The sequence below is a fragment of the Orcinus orca genome, chromosome 5 (genome assembly GCF_937001465.1).
Source record: "Orcinus orca chromosome 5, mOrcOrc1.1, whole genome shotgun sequence".
Lineage (NCBI taxonomy): Eukaryota > Metazoa > Chordata > Mammalia > Artiodactyla > Delphinidae > Orcinus > Orcinus orca.
Genome location: NC_064563.1, coordinates 65,536,596 through 65,555,593, shown reverse-complemented (window position 1 = coordinate 65,555,593; position 18,998 = coordinate 65,536,596). Strand labels below are relative to the sequence as shown.

At 39.3% G+C, this 18,998-nt stretch overlaps 1 long non-coding RNA gene and 2 other non-coding genes across 5 annotated transcripts; all 3 read right to left on the bottom strand.

Annotated features, from left to right (window-relative positions):
* Positions 1–1,760: 1,760 nt before the first annotated feature.
* LOC117196057 (uncharacterized) lies at positions 1,761–17,286 on the bottom strand. 3 transcript variants are annotated; one of them, XR_004476038.2, is made up of 4 exons: positions 16,875–17,272; positions 7,649–7,827; positions 6,072–6,181; positions 1,761–3,474 (listed from the first exon to the last, which is right to left on the bottom strand). It is a non-coding gene; the product is annotated as an uncharacterized LOC117196057 (long non-coding RNA). The 3 variants fall into 3 exon arrangements; XR_004476039.2 differs by having other exon boundaries at positions 6,072–6,159; positions 16,875–17,270; XR_007477436.1 differs by having other exon boundaries at positions 6,072–7,827; positions 16,875–17,286.
* LOC117196082 (small nucleolar RNA SNORA63) lies at positions 5,367–5,498 on the bottom strand. The gene has a single exon (XR_004476084.1). It is a non-coding gene; the product is annotated as a small nucleolar RNA SNORA63 (small nucleolar RNA).
* Positions 5,821–5,991, bottom strand: LOC117196077 (small nucleolar RNA SNORA81). The gene has a single exon (XR_004476078.1). It is a non-coding gene; the product is annotated as a small nucleolar RNA SNORA81 (small nucleolar RNA).
* Positions 17,287–18,998: the final 1,712 nt, after the last annotated feature.

The window sequence follows — 18,998 nt, the reverse complement described above, 5'->3', positions numbered from 1 at the left end:
TCTCTGGGGGCTGAGTGGTAAATGGATTGGATAAAGCAAGACCAAGGGCAGGAAGGCAAATTTGGAGACCACTGCCAAAGTCTAGATAAGACAAGGAGGTACAAAGTAATGAGCTAAGCATTACTGGAGAAATATGGTAAGTTTAGTTTTGAACATATTGTAGTGCCAGAGTCATCAGACTGAAAACATCCAGGGAGTGGTTGGTCTAATGCTTGGAGGAGCACACAGGAAGCCTAAGAAGAGTGACAAGAGCATAGCAGAGGGCCACATACATAGGAGGGAGAAAAGTGAGAGTGGGGCCCTGGTGGCAGAAGTGTTGTGGAGGAAGCTATTGAGTTCAAGAAAGTAATCAAAGATGTCTTTAGATGGAGATAATAGTTGACTTTGATTCTGAATAAAATCCACATTATTAACCAGGGCTGTGCAGGCCTTTTGGTAAATTCTGTAGTTATTTATACCTTTCCCTAATACAACACGTTATGTTTGTTGGATTTTGTCTAATCTTTATGTAGTTCTCTCCACCTGCCTTCCAGTCTCTGTAGGGAACAGATGTTAAGGTAGATGCCATCCCCTACATCTCATTCTTTAGGATCTCCTTTCAAAAATTTACTTACTGAAGACAGTGGTGACTTTTAATTCATTTGATACTTCCAAGGATTCTGGCATTTGTCTTATTTGCCACATCAGCAGTTTTATGATAAGTTGTGTAAACAAAGGATGTTACACCCTGAAAGGAATTCAGGATGAAGCGTTTTGTTTTTTGAATATATGGGCCCCTAAGTAGTTAAGATGCATATGTAAGGAAGAATTTCAATGACCCCAGATTCTTGCATCTTCCCATATATAGATAAGCACAAAAATAATCATCTTGAGATATTTGGGTTTTTTCTGTATATGTGATTAGCAGTAATCTTTTACCAATATATATGCTTGACTACGTGTATTTCCCAGCCAAAAAAATCATATATATACTGGCTCCCCCAATCCCTACCTCTTCAGAGCAGTTCCTCAGAGCTATCTGAAAAGCTCTGGGCTATAGCCCGGGCTATAGTCCTCAGTAAGGTCCCTGAATAAAACTGAAACTCACTGGTCTTACACTGTACATTATTTTCCAGTCGACAGTGGCAAGCATCAGTTCTAGGACTGAGAAAGGACAAGGGTGCTGCTTTTCCCTAGAAATTCATTACCATATTTTTTTTCCTATCTGATACCAATCAAAGCAACTGGTGGAATAGTCACTGTCTGTCAGCATTGTTCTTTTGACAAATTATAAACTGTGGTCAAGAAAAAAGATTGCTTAATAAGTAATTTGTGAGAAGGAGAAAACAAGGATCATACTCATTCCTTCTGTAATGGAATCTACTATAGCAACTCCATGTTATTGTTATGGAAAAAGAAATTTACTGCTTATTAACAAAAAATTTGCTGTTGAGTAGCTACATGGTATATACAAGGAAATGTTTGCCATACCAGAAGAGGGAGGAATCTTACATTCTAATGCTTCTTTTTTCTCAAAGAAGCAGATAATGCTTAGTAGATAGTACTGATGAAATCTGCAGTTGATCAGTCTTTGTGCTACTGCCATGTAGCAGCTAACTTGGAAATATTAAAACTTTTTACGAAAAGCCACGTTCATTGTGTCCTCTGTAATTTTACAACTAGAGTAAAATATTTACTACAGTGCTGTTTTAACCTTTTCCTTTGCAAATATGGAGTTATGGCAAGAAGTACAGATCTTTAAGGAATAAGGACCAAACAACTTTAAAGAAAAAATACGTCATTTTAATTTATTGAAAATTCAATATACAATACAGCAATTTTTCTGAGATTTAACTGTAGGACATGATTGTTGCTGGTGTTTAGCAAAAGACTCTAGTTTACACTTACCACTAATAAAATGCCTTACTGAATAAAAACGATACCAAACAAAATAAATTCAAATATTTTCTTAAAAAATCATTTTAAAGTTAGTTCCATTCAGTCTAATGGCTAACACAATAACAGCAGATATACTAGTTTAATATAATTGGCTGTTTTTATACAGCACGTATCTTTCAGTCAACAAGTATATTATTAAATGATAGTGAACACTCAATATAACCATGTGTAGAGAACTAGGAGATAAAATTCTAAGATTTACAACCCCATCTTTTTCTTAAATTGAAGTATAGTTGATTTACAATGTTGAGTTAATTTCTGCTCTACAGCAAAGTGATTCAGTTATACATAAATATGTATTCTTTTTCATAGTCTTTTCCAATATGTTTTATCACAGGGTGTTGAATATAGTTCCCTGTGCTATACAGTAGGACCTCATTGTTTATCCATCCTGTATACAATAGTTTGCATCTGCTAACCCCAACCTCCCAATCCATCTCTCCTCTCCCCACCCCCACTGCCTTGGCAAACACAGGTCTGTTCTCTATGTCTGTGAGTCTGTTTCTGTTTCGTAGGTAGGTTCATTTGTGTCATATTTTAGATTCCACATATAAGTGATATCATATGGTATTTTTCTTTCTCTTTCTGACTTCTTCACTTAGTATGATAACCTCCAGTTCCATCCATGTTGCTGCAAATGGCATTATTTCATTCTTTTTTATGGCTGAGTAGTATTCCATTGTATTATATGTACCACATCTTCTTTATCCATTCATCTCTAGGTGGACATTTAGGTGGTTTCCATGTCTTGGCTATTGTGAATAGTGCTGCTATGACCATAGGGGTGCATGTATCTTTTTGAATTATAGTTTTGTCTGGATATATGCCCAGGAGTGGGATTGCTGGATCATATGGTAATTCTATTTTTAGTTTCTTGAGGAACCTCCATACTGTTCTTCATAGTGGCTGCACCAATTTACATTTCCACCAACAGTGTAAGAGGGTTCCCTCTTCTCCACACCCTCTCCAGCATTTGCTATTTGTAGACTTTTTAATAATGGCTATTCTGACTGGTGTGAGGCAGTATCTCATTGTAGTTTTGATTTGCATATCTCTGATAATTAGCCATGTTGAGACTTTTTTCATTTGCCTGTTGGCCATCTGTATGTCTTCTTTGGAGAAATGTATATTTAGGTCTTCTGCCCATTTTTTGATTGGGTACAAGCCCATCTTTTATAGCTACCCCAACAGTCTAATTCTAAAGAGGATAAAGCCAATGACTTTCCTCACATGAGCTCATGGCTGAAGTTGCTTTGCTATCAAAATCTATATTTTTGATCTGTTACGAGCATTGAGACAAAACTTCAAATATTTCCCCCAAAAGAAGCATGATGCACCTTGTGATTGCCTATTCACCAACAGCAAGCACTACATTCAAAACCATTTCATCCCAGGAATTAAATTAGGTCATCCACATTCATTGGCATTTCCTCCAGTGTAGTATGGTAGAAAGGCTCAGTGTCACAAAGAATCTTCTTCTTTTCTTCAATGTTTAAGGCCACAGCCTTCCTCCCAAATTGACTCCCACTGCCAATTCTGAACAAAAGAAAAATTATTAATCAGAATATCACTTATCAAGCACTACATAAAGTACTAATGATATGAGCTACTTGTTAACCATCAGTGGCTGTTTATTTGCCAAGATTATACTTAGAGGACTTCTAATTGGAGTACTAGATCCTAGTCACAATATCTAGAGAAAAAAAAAAGATATCTTTTGTGGTTAGCTCAAAAAGATTCTTCTGGTTGCAAGATCAGATTCTATCAGGTGGCTTGAGTGTTATTACTTACAGAGCAGATGACAGTATTGTGTTTGGGGTAGTGAAATTAAAGCCCCTACCGAAGTGGGCCAAGAGCAGGTGTCAGCCTGGGACAAACATAAATACCAGGGACGAAACAAAAGGAACAGCTGTGTAATCCATTTTGACACAATTTTGGAACTCTAAACTGAAAATATAAACTCTGGAATGTTAACTATTGTTTAGGACTATGCCGTCCAATGCAATAGCCACTAGCTACATGTGGCTATTTAAACTAAAATGAAAATTTAGCTCCTCAGTTGCATTAATCATATTTCAGTAGCCGCACATGGCCTGTCACTACTGTGTTGGGCAGTGCAGATATAAAACATTTCCCTCACTACAGAAAGCTCTATTGGACAGATTTGATCCAGGACTTAAAACTTTTTCCAGTGTGGGGGAAAACTCTAAAAATTTATTATGGTAACCCATATTTATCATTGCTTTCTGCTCAGGTCACCTCATACACTGTAGCAGATGCCTGAGATATGTTTACCACCATAGCTTTCTACTAAAACAGATGATAGAACCAATCAAAAATGTCTTGGCTGGAGCAACTTAAAATACCAAATAACCAGTACAAGAGGAAAACAAATATGAGAATACTGACTTGCTCTTTAACCAAACAACATGCTATTTCACTTATGAATCTATGTCCTAAATCAGGCCAGTGCCATGTCTGAGCATCACCTCATTATCTATTCTTACCAACTACTATATTTTTTGACAAGTTATTTTTATATTAGTAGCAAGACATAATTCAATTTATTTAGTGATAAAGCTACTGTAACTAAGCCAGGGTCAATATAAATTGCCACCAGAAGATGCTGAGAAACATCTTAATTACAGAGGAATCACCAAGAAAGCACAAGACATGAGCAACATGACTTAAAAAAAAAAAAAAGACTCGTGTAAGTTAAGACAACCAGATCTAACAGCATTATTGATTTTCCCTTTGAATATCTACTCTGTAGGGTCCAAAATCTGGGCTACATTTCACACTGTTTTCCCACTGTGTTCTGTTTAACCACGAATATTTCCAAGTACAATTTAAATACGACTTACGTGTTACTACATTTCCTGATTCAAGGTTGTCTGGCTGACAAAATCATACTTGAAAAGCAACACATGAATTTATTTTTCCAGAATAAAAGCAAGTAATTCAATGAAGATGACAAATACTCAACTGAAAATATAGTTTTCATAAGTAGTGGGCAAGTCATAGTTTATAACCATAGACATTAGTTGTACATAAAAATCATGAGCCTGAGATATGATAATATCTGTTCAAATTCTGATTCAAAAAGCAACTTCTATACAATCTTTCAGGGCACAAAATAGTAGCGAACTGCATATATATCACACAGCTCACTGGAGTATGGTCTTTATTCCCCCACGTAGCTTGAGCTGACAAAGATGATGAAAAATCTTCCCCTTGAAACCATCTTTAGTAGGTAAATATTGTAATTAAATTAAATGCCAGTAAGTCAGTAGTAATCAAAATGCGTTTGGTCCCTTATCTGAATTCCCTCTTGGTAATGTCTCTTTCTTTCTGTCACCACCTGTAAAATATTAATAAGCCTTAACTCTCAGGAGTCATTTGTTGAGTCAGGGTTTAAATTGGTACATGTGTATGAGACCATGCATCCCTGGCTGCTACAGCACCATGGCTAACAGGGCTTGAAAGGAAACAGTCTTATTTTGAGCAGGGGGCAAAGACAATGCGGCACTTCACAGCTACATTGTAACTAGATCCTGCTTCAGTTTTTAAGGAAATAATTAGAAATTAACAGTGTCTTAAGTAGCAATACTAGGCAAGAATAGCTCTTGCCACATCAGAACTGAAATTCCTGGCATGCGTTTTCTCAGAGCCAGTCTACCCTTTGTCTGTGTTCTGAAAAAGAACAGCCTGTTTACTGGCCGGTCTCTCATATGTCACAAAGAGCATACAATTCCTTCCCTACAGTATTTCAGAGAGGAAAATGTTAATTCAGATCAGAGTCAGAATAAAAAGCCATTTGACTTCTCTATCCCTACCATTGGAAGGAACCAGTTAGAGAAATTCATTCTATTAATTCTGCCTAAATTCTGTACCAAATCTTAGAACAAAATACCCTGGAGTTACCTGCAGTTTTTCTACTATCTGGTATGGTTGTTTTTTTCCTTGCGTTTACTCTGTCAGCTTTATTACAAGCACTAAGACACTACAGATACTAGTTACTGCAATTTTAGCACAGAGATTAAATAAGTTAAAAAAATAATCCTGGCTATAATTTTTATGTATATCAATTAGAAAAACATTACCCTCTTTCAAAATTATTATAAGATATTCACCTTTTCAGAGGTCAGCTCTTCTTTCTTCACCAGAATTTGAAATGGATTTCTCAGGAACTTTTTGAGGTCTTCAGCATATCAATTGGCACTAAGGCAGAAAGCAACACAACCTTAAAAAAGAGACAATGACTATGTTGACATATCAATTATAACAGTTTTCATAATAATACTTAGAGAAATAATGTTTGAGACCAAGCGTCCCTGTCTTACTACAGAACTGAGCTAGACAGAGATTGTAGGACACAATTGCTTTCGGCAGAGGAAAGGACAATATAGCACTTTACAGCTATATTGTAACAATGAACCCAACCTGCCAGCTGCAGAAAAATCACGTGCACACCTGAGTCCTTGTGTTTGATTTCTGGTAAATCTCGTGGATTTGACCTTTAATCCTTTGGCTCAACATTTTTACTGGCTTCATCCAAAATAAGCATCTTGATCCATTTTGGAAAGCGAAAAAAAAAGTCTTACTTAAGAGTGGGTTGTGCATAGAGACTTCCTTCCAGAGACTACAGTACAGAAGGAGAGGGGGGAAGAATAAGTTTATGTGAAGAAACCTGACAAACTACCTCAGCCAGGTGAGGTAGAATGAGATGAAATAGAATGAGATAGAATAGATAGAATAGAATGAGATGAAAATGTTACTTTACCTCTGTGGTCTTCCTCCCCAACACCCATAACTACAGTCTTATCTTGAGAAAAACATCAGACAAATTCCAACACAAGTGCATCCTACTAAATATCTGACCAGTGCTTCTCAAAATGGTGAAGGTCAGGCTTCCCTGGTGGCACAGTGGTTAAGAATCCACCTGCTAATGCAGGGACATGGGTTCGAGCCCTGGTCCAGGAAGATCCCACATACCGCAGAGCAACTAAGCCCGTGCGTCACAACTACTGAGTCTGCACTCTAAAGCCCGCGAGCCACAACTACTGAGCCCGTGTGCCACAACTACTGAAGCCCACATGCCTAGAGCCCATGTTCCACAACAAGAGAAGCCGCCACAATGAGAAGTCCATACACCGCAACAAAGAGTAGCCCATGCTCGCCACAACTAGAGAAAGCCCACACGTAGCAATGAAGACCCAATGCAGCCAAAAATAAATAAATAAAATAAATAAATTTTTTAAAAATGGTGAAGGTCATCAAAAAAAAGGAAATATTTGAATAACTGTTACAGCCAAGAAGAGCTTAAGGAGGCATGACAATTAAATGTCACGTGGTATCCTGATTGGGATCCTGGAATAGAAAAAGAGCATTAGGCGAAAACTAAGGAAACCTGAATAAATTCTGGACTTTAGTTCATAATAATGTGTCAGTGTTGGTTCATTAATTTTAACAAATGTGCCATACTAATGTAAGCTGTTAACACTATAGGAAGCTGGGAACTCTCTTCTCAATCTTCCTATAAATCTAAAAATGTTCTAAAAAATAAAGCCTATTAAAGAAAAGTATTAGTATCACCTCTAGATATTCATGCATGGCAACTGGCTTAAACGATTAGGATAATTATTTTCCCTCCCATAACCCAAATATCACGGGTTAAAATATGCCCTAGGAAAAATATGGCAATACTTACAATGATATATTCTATTTAACATATCAAATGGCCTCCCTGGAGTACCAGGACATCGTGTGCTCCCTCCTCCACAAGCCTGAAGTTTTTGCATTTTATTTTGAACACTGGTTCCACACAATGCAGGCATGACAAGTTGCTCCAACATAGTAGTATCCAAGTGCCAGAACTACCTTTTGGATCTAAAAGTCAAAAGCTTAAATTATTACGTTACACAAATAAAGGCTCCATCAAATGACTTTCAAAGCACATGGCTAAATGCTAAACTGTTCATATTTAGTTTAAAATTCTGGTCTGCGAACAGCTTTTATGCAGCACAATACAGAATCACTTCCAAGCTTACAATGCAGACAAATTAAACTGCTTCAAGATAAAATCCCTTTAAGCAACTCATTTAAAAAAATTTTTTTATTGGGGTGTAGTTGATTTATAATGTTGTGTTAGTTTTAGGTGTACAGCAAAGTGGATCTGTTATACATATACATATATGCACTCTTTTTTAGATTCTTTTCCCATATAGGCCATTACAGAGTACTGAGTAGAGTTCCCTGTGTTATATATAAGCATCTCATCTTCAATTAAATTTTTGTGCCTTTTCAAACTTGGGATCCTTAGTTTCCTAGAGATACCAGCTAGATAATTAAAGAACCAAACAATTAAAGAACAAACAGTTCCTACATTTTTCTTTTACATGTAAGACATGTAAGTAGTGAAATAAGCTCTACATTTACAGCTCCAAGGCAAATTGTTCTGATATGTATTCCTTGATTATCATTCACTTTAAAAATAAATATCTTTCCAATAGGAAACTTATATAGCCCTGATCTTAATAAAGCCTAAAGCTTTGCTAAGAAAAGCTTTATTTCATAGCTAACATAGCAGTAAGCTTTGAAAACAGACAGCAGGCAACAGATGTATCACAAATGACAAAGATTCCCAACTAATTACAGATACTGCATTTTTCATGTTGCAAAATTGCATTTAAACTTAACAACAATAACACAAAGTGCAGGTATCCTGAAAGAAAGAAAGCTTTAGTTTCTCAGTCTACTGAGTACAGCCCTGCAAACCATAAATGCAAGCCTAGTTTAATTTGAAACAAAACCAAAAACTCTATGCATGCATGGACAATAGTTTTTAAAAAGGTTCTTTATACTAAGTCATAAGCTGTTCTTCACTTTTGTAAAACCTGAAGCATCTGGGAATTTATGTCCCCCTGGGGGAAGCCCTACATCAGTGACTGAAGGTGGATATACCAGCTTGCTGGCTCCCTAGTGAGGACAAGGGGGATATTCACCAAAGAAACTGGCCTACATGCTCAGTGACTGACACCATCCTCTACTGTTGTGTTTCAGTATCAAGTAGAGCTCTCTATTGTGGATGCATCATGAATACTAAAAAACACTTCATCATCTCATCTTATTAAAGTCATGAAAGACTAAAAATGAGCACTTGTTCCAGAATGAGGCAGATCAAAGAGACATGACAACTAAATTCAACATGTGATCCTGGATTAGACTATAGACCACTAAAAAAGCAGCTTTTCTTTTCTTTTTTTTTTTTTGTCCCACCCCAAACCAGTTTTTCTTTTGGTAAAATGTACATTTGTTGGACAACTGGCTAAATCTTAATAAGTCTGCTGATTAGATAATAATATTGCATCAAAATTAATTTCTTGATTTTGATAACTGTACTATGATGTAAGAGAATGCTATTTTATACATATTTTTTAATGCATGTCAATCTGTCTCCTCATTTGGCATAGCACTTTTCCTTTTTCGCTACCATTTCTTCCTTCATTAAGAGAGGTATCAGTTTCCAAACACTGGGATGAATGTTTATAATGGAGCCTCTACACCGTTTGTTTTTGGTGTGTTATCACAAGTCTGTTAATCAATGTTCCAAAGTTCTATGGGAAATGTGGGTTCAACACTGTACCTTCAAACCACTGAAGGATTTGCAAATGATATTTTATCATTTTCTAGTATAGTATATAACCTGGCTTTAAACGCTCTTATTTCACACTTCCAGTAAGTTTTAACACCGTATTTTCTATCAAGTTGATACGTAGCTGTTATCATCTACTATTTTAAGACCCCCATGTCTACTCGTCACTGTGTAGATCATTATGAGGGCTAAGATTTATGTAATATAAAAATAGGAGTACTGTGTCAATGGAGAACTGAAACTAAACTGTCACCCAGTTGAAACCAGACTATCAAACCAAACTGTCAACTAGTTATTTTATCTTTTATGGCAAAATTGCCTTATGACCACTTGGTTATGCAGCAAAAATGTCTACAGCAAAGATGCTTATGGCAAAAATACCAGACACATACCACAGATGTTTGAACCTTGTGAATATACTGAAAACTACTAAATTGTAAAATTTGGGGTAACTTCTATGATATATGAGTTATATCTCAATTAAAACCATTTTTTTGTTTTGTTTTTGTTTTGTTGTTTTTTTAGAGAAATAGGAATGCCACTTAGTAGGTTAAAGCATTTGACCAGATGATGGTGTTTCTGACCTAAGTGTGTGGTGGTATTGGGCAGAATGACTTAATTAGATTAAAAAACATGTAGGCAATAGAATAGCACTTGGTGATTACTCAGATGTGGGTGGAACAAAATGAGGGGAGGGAGAGGGAGAGATGTTCAAGGACTCCCAAATTTCTGACATTAACTTTGTGGGCAATGATGTTATAATCTACTGAATTATGACAGTCTGCAGGGAAAAGCAGGATTAGCACAGGATTGTGAGTTAAATTTCAAATATATTGAGTTTGGGGTATCTGTAGCACACCAAGTGGAGATGTTGAGTAGGCAGTTGAACAACATGTGATGTTCAGAAGAAATCTGAGTTAGAGACAGAATATGGGGGTTTTCAACAAAGCTATAGGAGTAGATGAGATCCAGAAGATCCCACTTCCAACATAAAGTGTTGAGGAGTTCCAACATCTAAGGGTCTGGTAATCTAGCAAGAGACTGAGAAAGAGAGGAGAGAGTAAAAGGAAAACTAGACTTACTTAAAAGAGAAGAGCCAAGAGAAGAATTTATTCTAAAAGAAGGGTGTGACCTAAGAATGGTTGGCAACCTTTTTCTGAAAAGGGCCAGATAGATTAAAAATATATTTGGCTCACAGGCCATATAAAAACATGCTGAAGCTGGATTTGGTTCACATGCTGTAGTTCGCCCAAACACTGGATTAGGGTGTTAAATGTTGCTAAGAGGTCAAGAATCCATTGGCTTTAGGGACAAGAAAATTATTGGTAACCTTAGCAGGAATAGTTTCAGGAGAGGGGTGAGGACAGAAGAACAACAGGTTGAGAAGAGAATGGGAAGTAAAGAAATAGAAACCTCAGGGTAGACAGTTCTTAAAAAACTGATTAAAAATGGGAAAAGAAAGAGAGTGTTAGGTGCGAGGAAAAACAGGGACTTACTCCCTGAAGAAGAGACTACGGAATATTTAAATACTGGTGGGAAGGATTTAGTAAAGAGGGAGTGGTTAACCATCCAGGTGATAGAAGTGATAACTGATGGTAGAGATCCCTGAGATGGTGAGAGGGGAAGGATTCAGAGCACAGGCAAAGGGACTAGACTTCGATGGAAGTTGGATGGCTGCAGATGAAGGTGGGTGGGCAGCTTTGCTGGCAGGAAGCTCAGAAGCTTGGGTATTCTATTTTCTCAGTAACATTGAGACCATTTGCTGAAAATGGCTTATTAGGGATGTCACAGGCTTGAAAAAAGTGAAGAGGATTTGAAACAGCAGTTGCATAAAAAGGAAGAATGAGGGGGCTAGAGAAGCACAATGGGCCTGCTGTGCAGTGTGAAAACCCAGGTGAAGTTGACTACCATGAATTTATTTTAGTACCAAGTCTTTCAAGTGTGCAAGTTTCTCCAGCTCTTCTGGGAGGCTTGCTGCAGGCAGAAGAATACAGACAGTTGGATTCATCTATGGTTGAAGTTTTCCCTGTTGGATAACAGCTAGTAATAATTGGTAGCATTTATAAACCTTGGGGATGACAGAGTAGGTTTTCGTTAGTTATGATTTTAGAGATAAAGTCTCAGATATGTTAAGTGACTTGTTTACGATCACGTGGGTAATAGTGAGTAGTTGCTAAGATTAGACCTTCAGTTTTCATAATTCCACATTCTCTTCAAGGTGGTGGCAAAGTTTTGTAGTATTTTTGGAGAAAAACTGGGAAAAGTTCCCAAGAGGAATTTTAGAGAATGGTTTGTAAGTGAACTATGTTAACACTGTAAATGCTAAGGAAATAAAACAATATACAAAGAAATATAAAACTCCTACGAAGCTTGACATTTGGTTTTTAAAATATACTAAGTCTACTTCACCATAAACAGCTGACCATAAACCTACTTTCTGGCTTTATCCCTCACCCTGTAGTCATTTTCTTTCCCTTGGGGCTTGTTAATGTTTCTTCCTGTTTATAACACAATGACAATGAAAACCATATAAAATTATACATGGGGAGCAATTACTGAGACTAACATATAAATATTTTATTATATTAGCCTGGCTTACAGATATTGATTTGGTAAAATTGGTATATTTTGGTCTAAGGTATCTGTTTTAACTATTATTGAACAGTACATTTCTTTTCACTGAAATTCACAATATTCATAACATTCTTAATTACCTGGCTTTTTTCAACTTAAAATTAAAATATTTAGGGAGGTGGAGTCAAGATGGCGGTGTAGGAAGCCGTGAAGTTAGCGTCTCCCCACAACTAGGGTGCCTGCCGGCCGCTGGTGGCGGACTCTGATGCCCAAGGAGATGGGAGGAACCCCAAAGTGAACCAGTAGGAGGTAGGGGGACTGAGCGGGGAGGAGAAGTGGAGGCAAGACAGGAACGGCGCCCCTGAGGCTGGGGAGATCAGGAGAGGCAGGTGGGAGGGGCCCTCTGGGAGGAGCGGGAGAGGAGTGGAGAGTGATTGCCCCACCCACTCAGGCACGGGGAGCCTGCTGAGTTCCCAAGCTGGTGGGTCCTGGGGGTATAGGACGGGGGGAGGGGGGGGGTGGAGATCAGGAGAGGCAGGCGGGAGGGGCCCTCTGGAAGGAGCGGGAGAGGAGTGGAGAGTGATTGCCCCACCCACTCAGGCACGGGGAACCTGCTGAGCTCCCAGGCCGGTCCCCTGCCCTCCAAGGGCACCCCCCACCCCAGCCTGCCGCATTGGTCCTCTGGGCATAGGAGGGAGGCCCGGGGGCCCCCCCAGGGAGGGGCCCTCCCAGACCAGAAGAGCAGGAGAGGAGAGGAGGATGTTTGCCCCACCCACTGGAGCCCAGGAAGCCTGCCCCCCCCCCGCCCGCTTTTTTCCCCTCCTCAACACATTAAAAGGATCATACACCATGATCAAGTGGGATTTATCCCAGGGATGCAAAGATTCTTCAATATATGCAAATCAATCAATGTGATACACCACATTAACAAATTAAGGAATAAAAACCACATGATCATCTCAATAGATGCAGAAAAAGCTTTTGAAAAAATTCAACACCCAGTTATTATAAAAACTCTTCAGAAAATGGGCATAGAGGGGATCTACCTCAACATAATAAAGGCCATATATGACAAACCTACAGCAAGCATCATACTCAATGGTGAAAAACTAAAAGCATTTCGACTAAGATCAGGAAAAAGACAAGGATGTCCACTCTCGCCACTCTTTTTCAACATAGCTTTGGAAGTCCTAGCCACAGCAATCAGAGAAGAAAAAGAAATAAAAGGAATACAAATTGGAAAAGAAGAAGTAAAACTGTCACTGTTTGCCTATGACATGATAATATACATAGAAAATCCTAAAGAGGCCACCAGAAAACTACTCGAACTAATCAATGAATTTGGTAAGGCTGCAGGATACAAAATTAATGCACAGAAATCTGTGGCATTCCTATATACCAACAATGAAAAATCAGAAAGAGAAATTAAGGAAACACTCCCATTTACCACTGCAACAAAAAGAATAAAATACCTAGGAATAAACCTGCCTAAGGAGGCAAAAGACTTGTACTCAGAAAACTATACAACACTGATGAAAGAAATCAAAGATGACATAAACAGATGGAGAAATATACCATGTTTCTGGATTGGAAGTATCAATATTTTGAAAATGACTATACTACCTAAAGCAATCTACAGATTCAATACAGTCCCTATCAAACTACCAATGGCATTCTTCACAAAATTAGAACAAAAAATTTTACAATTTGTATGGAAACACAAAAGACCCCGAATAGACAAAGCAATCTTGAGAAAGAAAAACGGAGTTGGAGGAATTAGGCTCCCTGACTTGAAACTATACCACAAAGCTACACTAATCAAGACAGTATGGTACTGGGACAAAAACAGAAATATAGCTCGATGGTACAGGATAGAATGCCCAGAGATAAACCCATGCACATTTGGGCACCTAATTTAACAAAGGAGGCAAGAATATACAATGGAGAAAAGATAGCCTCTTCAATAAGTGGTGCTGGGAAAACTGGACAGCTACATGTAAAAGAATGAAATTAGAACACTACCTAACACCATACACAAAAATAAACTCCAAATGGATTAAAGACCCAAATGTAAGACCAGACACTATAATACTCTTAGAGGAAAACAGGAAAAACACTCTTTGACATAAACCACAGCAAGATCTTTTTTGACCCACCTCCTAGAGTAATGGAAATAAAAAAAAAAATAAACAAATGGGACTTAATGAAACTTAAAAGCTTTTGCACAGCAAAGGAAACCATAAACAAGACAAAAAGACAACCCTCAGAATGGGAGAAAACATTTGCAAATGAAACAACAAAGGATTAATCTCCAAAATATACAAACAGCTCATGGAGCTCAATATTAAAAACAAACAAACAATCCAGTTAATAAATGGGTGGAAGACCTAAATAGACATTTCACCAAGGAAGACATACAGATGGCCAAGAGGCACATGAAAAGATGCTCAACATCACTAATTATTAGAGAAATGCATATCAAAACTAAAACGAGGTATCACCTCACTCATGCCAGTCAGAATGGCCATTAACAAAAAATCTAGAAACAATAAATGCTGGAAGGGGTGTGGTGAAAAGGGAACCCTCTTGCACTGTTGGTGGGAATGTAAACTGATACAACCACTATGGAAAACAGTATGGAGGTTACTTAAAAAACTAAAAATAGAACTACCATATGACTCAGCAATCCTACTACTGGGCATATACCCTGAGAAAACCATAATTCAGAAAGAGATATGTACCACAACGTTCATTGCAGCACTAGTTACAATAGCCAGGACATGGAACAAACCTAAATGTCCATCGACAGATGAATGGGTAAAGAAGATGTGGCACATATATACCATGGAATATTACTCAGCCATAAAAAGAAATGAAATTGAGTTATTGGTAGTGAGGTGGATGGACCTAGAGTCTGTCATACAGAGTGAAGTTAAGTCGGAAAGAGAAAAACAAATACTGTATGCTAAAGCATATATATGAAATTAAAAAAAAATGGTACTGATGAACCTAGTTGCAGGGCAGGAATAAAGAGGAAGACATAGAAAATGGACTTGAGGACGTGGGGTGGGAGGGTGAAGCTGGGGCGAAGTGAGAGTAGCATCTACATATATACACTACCGAATGTAAAATAGTTGGCTGGTGGGAAGCAGCTGCATAGCACAGGGAGATCGGCTTGATGCTTTGCATGACCTAGAAGGGTAGGATAGGGAGGATGGGAGGGGAGGCTCAAGAGGGAGGGGATAGGGGGACATGTGTATGCATATGGCTGATTCCCTTTGTTGTGCAACAGAAACTAACACAGTATTGTGAAGCAGTTATACTCCAATAAAGATCTATTAAAAATATAGTTAATTATTTAATGATTTATGCCAAAAATTCACATTTACTAAAAGTCAAAGTATAATGGCTAATCATAGTTAAAATTAACTAATTTCAGTGTCCCAGGCACTTGACAAGAATTTAATACAACAATCCTATGACGTGGATACAATTATTATCATTTCTATTTTAAAGAGGAAATGGAGGCCCAGAAAGATTACATAACTTGCCTACTGCCATCAAAGTGGCAAAGCTACGCTTTGAACCCAGGTGTGTCTCATTCCAGAGTACACTTCATTGCCTTAATCACTACCTTGACAGTTTAATACAGTTTCTTCCCCCAAATATAAAGTAAACGCCACAGCAGAGAACCTGAATATAAAACAACTCTCCAGCCCCTCTGAAAGATAAATTTGCTTTTGTTAAGTAGATTCATTCCAACAATTATAAGAGCTCCCCAGGAAATCTTTCTTTGAATTGCACACCTGAGAGGGACAACAGAACTGAAATTGGCTTTTTTTTTTTTTTTTTTTTTTTTTTTTTGCGGTAGGCGGGCCTCTCACTGTTGTGGCCTCTCCCGTTGCGGAGCACAGGCTCCGGACGCGCAGGCACAGCGGCCATGGTTCACGGGCCCAGCCGCTCCGCGGCATGTGGGATCTTCCCGGACAGGGGCACGAACCCGTGTCCCCTGCATCGGCAGGCGGACTCTCAACCACTGCGCCACTAGGGAAGCCCTGAAATTGGGTTTTAAAGTGTCCTGGCCCCATTACTTACTGGTTGCATAACCTTGGATTAGGCCTTTTGGGTTTCATCGGAACACGGATTATAACACTCCCCATACAGGGAGTGCTATGAAAGGACACTGTAAATGGTTAGGAGGTGTATAAATGGTATTCTTGCCTAGGATTGCCAGATAAAAAACAGGACGCACAGTTAAATTTCAGACAAATAAAAAATAATGTTTTATATTTTAATTTTATTTGATATCAGAGACATATTTTTACTAAAAAAAATTGTGTTGTTTTTCTGAAATTTAAATTTTAGCTAGCATTCTGTATTTTTATTGCTAAATCTGGCAACCCTATTCTTGCCCGCATAGGTAGGGGAGCACGGAGGATGGCAGGCCCAGCTCCCTTCCCCCCACCCCCACCCCTAAGTGGAGAAAACGAAGGCAAAGGGCGGGCTGAAGAGTGAACCTAGGGAGGGGAAAGAAAGGGAAGGGCTGGGTGTAGGAGGACTCCTTCTCAGGGGTGGGACTGAAAGCAGAATCCCCTGACAAGCAGATTCTACCGAGCCTCCGGTACCTCCGCAACTCTTTCACAGCTCAGGCCGGCCAACACCCCACGCCCCCATCCCTGGGCAGAAACACAGCCGTCCTACCACCCACCGTTGCCTCGGCAGCGGCAGCGGCAGCAGCAGCAGCGGGCTCTGGACTGACTGCCACTGGTTCCTCTCAGTCGCCACCAGCAGCATCGACACCACAGAGGCCGCCGCCATGTTCCTGGAGCCCGGACGCTTGTTGAAGTGCGGCTGCGTCTCAGATGTCACCCAAATCGTCCCTCCATACCGCATAGAAGTCTCTTGTCCTCCTCTGGTCTCCATCCAGTCCGAACCAAGAAATAGCCAATCCGAGCGAGGCATTCGGGAGGGGGCGTCACCACTAAAACCAATCAAAGAACAGAGCAGAGCTGCAGTAGCGGCGATTGGCCAATGAGGCTGCGTGCCCGCGGGGGTGTGGTCCCTGTTTCCTCCGCCCCTTGGGCTGGGATCCAACTGGGGTAGGGGCATGCTGTGTTTAGCCTCCTTAGGTTGCCTGCGTGTGCCATGGATGTTTCCTTCTGTGGGGTTCTTTTCCTCTCATGGATTCCAGGGCGAAGAGCCCTTCATGACCTTTAATCTTCAGAGTTTTTTGAGGGGAAGAAGAAAGGGGAGCTGTCCTAAGATATAAAAGGGTGTGGGGTAAGAAGAATACAAAATTTTATAATGTTTTCAAAAATGTGAAAACATGTATTTTTTTAAAATCCTCCTCTTAATCGTCTCATAATTGAAATTACAGAATTTTAAGATAGACTTAATTTTTTTCTATAATGCTATTTTTAAAAATTGAGATATAATTGACATAGCGTTGTGTAAGTTTAAGCTGTACAACCTGTTGATTTGATACCTTTATATATTGCAATATGATTACCGCCATAGGATTAGCTAACAATCCTTTCACATCACATAATTATAATTTCTTTCTTTGTTTATTTATTTTTGGCTGCATTGGGTCTTCGTTGCTGTGCGCGGGCTTTTTCTAGTTGTGGTGAGCAGGGGATACTCTTCGTTGTGGTGCGCGGGCTTCTCATTGCGGTGGCTTCTCTTGTTGCAGAGCATGGGCCCTAGGCGCGTGCGCTTCAGTAATTGTGGCGCATGGGCTTAGTTGCTCCGCGGCATGTGGGATCTCGAACCCGTGTCCCCTGCATTGGCAGGCGGATTCTTAACCACTGCACCACCAGGGAAATCCCTATAATTTCTTTTTTGATGAGAACATTTAAGATCTACTCTCCTAGCAACTTTAAAGTACATGATACAGTATTGTTGACTATAATCACTAATGCAGTGCATTAGATTTCCAGAACTTATTAGTCTTCTAGTTGCAAGTTTGTAGACTTTATTTTTTACAGCAATATTGAGCATAAAGTAGAGCTTTCCCCTTCCCCCATGCATGCATACCCCCTCCCCAATATTAATATCCCCCACCAGAGTGGTACATTTGTTACAATTGATGAACCTACTCTGACACATCATAATCGCTGAAAGTCCTTAGTTCACATTAGCCTTCACTGTTTTTTGGGGTTTTTTTTCTCCTTTATTTATTTGGCTGCGTCAGGTCTTAGTTGCGGCACACGGGGTCTTCGTTGAGGCGTGAGGGATCTTTCCTTGCAGCACTGGCTCTTTGTTGTGGTGTATGGGCTTCTCTCTATTTGTGGAGTGTGGGTTTTCTCTCTCTAGTTGTGGCACATGGGCTCCAGGGCGTATGGGTTCTCTCGTTGAGGCTCGAGAGCTCAGTAGTTGTGGTGCGCAGGCTTAGTTGCCCCGTGGCATGTGGGATCTTAGTTTCCCCACCAGGGATTGAACCCGCGTTCCCTGCACTGGAAGGTGGATTCTTTATTACTGGACCACCAGGGAAGTCCCAGCCTTCACTCTTCGTGTTGTACTTTCATGGGTTTGGAAAATTTTATAATGATATGTGTCCACCATTATAAATCATAAAGAGGTTTTACTGCCCTAAGAATTGTCTGTGCTTTGGCTATTCATTCCTCCCTCCCCCATAATCCCTGGCAACCACTGATCTCTTTACAGTCTTTATAGTGTTGCCTTTTCCAGAATGTAGTGTACTTGGAATCATGCAATAAGCAATCTTTTCAGATTGACTTCTTTCACTTAGTAATATGCATTTAAGTTTCTTTTTTTTTTCATGGTTTGATAGCTCATTTCTTTCTAACACTGGCTAATATTCCATTGTCTG